Below are 1,983 nucleotides of genomic sequence, written 5' to 3'. Positions count from 1 at the left end.
TATGCACACACTTGGTTTCCGACACATGGATTTATACACTAATGTGCGAACACACGATATGCTTACATCCATAGGTCGTTACATATTCTCAACTCTATATTTCAATCGTTGAAACATTCTTCTATAATGTTATAACAGTCGTTAGACATACAGAATCGACTATCGTCATCAAAGCTATTTTCAAGATTGAAACGTCATCATGACTTTCGTCATGGGTAAATATGAAGATGGTTAAAGCAAAAGCTTACCAACACGTATTTCGAGAAAAAGATAGGCGAGTAAACTCGGCTCAAAATAACAAATGTGTATGTATGAAAACTATCATACTTATACGACTTTTGTCTCAAGAGTAGGAGATAGAGTAGATAGACTTTTGAGTGACAAGATGAGTTCAAGTCTCCACATACCTTTTGGTCGGATGAAGTTCCACTGGTTCCTTGAGTAGTTCTTTGTCTTTGCAAGATAACCGCCATGGAGTCTGAAGCTCAACTATTCCTAGCTATCCTAGACCGAGACTTAGTCATAAGTATATACTAGAAATCAAGACATAGTTTTGATCACTAATATTGACAAACATGCTTGAGATAGCAATGCATGCGAGTTCGACCGAGCAATGCTCTAACACATCCATCATGCAAAACATGGGTAGCTTAGAGACATCTAGCGAGCTATTCATATATCCATTAATTAGACCAAATTCATAAACTTATATCATGCTCTATCGAATATTAGTTTTTACATCGGTTAATAATGGGAAGAATGTGAGTCTCACTTTTCTATTTCAGTGTCTTAGTTGTTGTTCTAGGAATCATTAAGTCATAAAAATTATGTAAGTTTTATGCTTCTACATTAGAGGTCTAGCAAGTTCTTTATTATCCTGCCAATAGTTCGTCTTTCCTTTTCTTATATATTTCCGGATTGAGATATCTCTCCATCTATTCCTTTAAATTCATCTTCCTCTCCCAAGGATACAAAAAAATTAATACTCCATGAAACCAAGTAATACAAGAATGTATACCACCCATTGAACAAGTTTATTTTGTTGTTAATGTTTTGGTTTTTCTTTGTAACTAGCTTCATTAAGCATTCAAAATCTGACACGATGGTTCTTGTTGGGTTAAATGGTAGTGACAAAACTATTCTCTTTTACCAACTTCGAGATGGCTCAGCACATTAGGGTACTGTTACATCCATGATTCCAAATGAAGAAAAGTTTGTTCTACGCTCTGATTCCTCTAAGGAAGGCAAGATAAAGCCTGTCTGTGTAGTTGATGTTCCTGGACACTCTCGACTTCGACCAAAGCTTGATAAATATTTCCTCAAGCGGATGGCCTTATCTTTGTCGTCGATGCTCTCGACTTTGTGCCAAATTGCCACGCAGCCACAGAGTACCTGTATGAAATTTTGACCAATGCGCCTATTGTGAAGAAGAGAACCCACTGCTTATAACGTGCAACAATAGTGACAAAGTGAATTCCCATACCAAGGAATTCATCAGAAAACAATGCGAGTATCAAGGAATGCCATATCCGCTGCTGATATGTCTACGGATATGCACTTGGTGTGGCTGGCGAGACTTTCACGGTTTCTTAGTGTCATAACAAGGTAAGTGTGGGAGAATCATCTGGGCTCACAAAAGATAAATCATAGGTTGAGCATTTTATAAGGGAAAATGTGTATTGATCTTTATAACTTGTTTTGTAACTTCTCATAACATTTTAACATTGTGACACTAACAATAACAAATAGGATTGAGGTGTTGCATGTTTTCCAGACTTAAATACTTTGTAAAAAAATGTTGATCGATCAACTACTTTATTTAAGTTGAATCTCACATTCAGCTAAATGATATATGAAGGTTAATAGCAAAAAAAAAAAGAAAAAGCCTGACTTAAATACTTTGTAAGAAAACGTTGATCGATCAACAACTTTATTTAAGTTGAATCTCACATTCAACTAAATGATGAAGGTAAATAGCAAAAA

General features: G+C 35.7%; 1 pseudogene; it reads left to right on the top strand.

Moving 5' to 3' along the window:
- The first annotated feature begins 750 nt into the window (after positions 1–750).
- On the top strand, positions 751–1,683 carry LOC113289629 (annotated as a pseudogene).
- Positions 1,684–1,983: the final 300 nt, after the last annotated feature.

The sequence above is a fragment of the Papaver somniferum genome, chromosome 1 (assembly GCF_003573695.1).
Source record: "Papaver somniferum cultivar HN1 chromosome 1, ASM357369v1, whole genome shotgun sequence".
NCBI lineage: Eukaryota > Viridiplantae > Streptophyta > Magnoliopsida > Ranunculales > Papaveraceae > Papaver > Papaver somniferum.
This window is presented reverse-complemented; position numbering and strand designations above follow the sequence as displayed.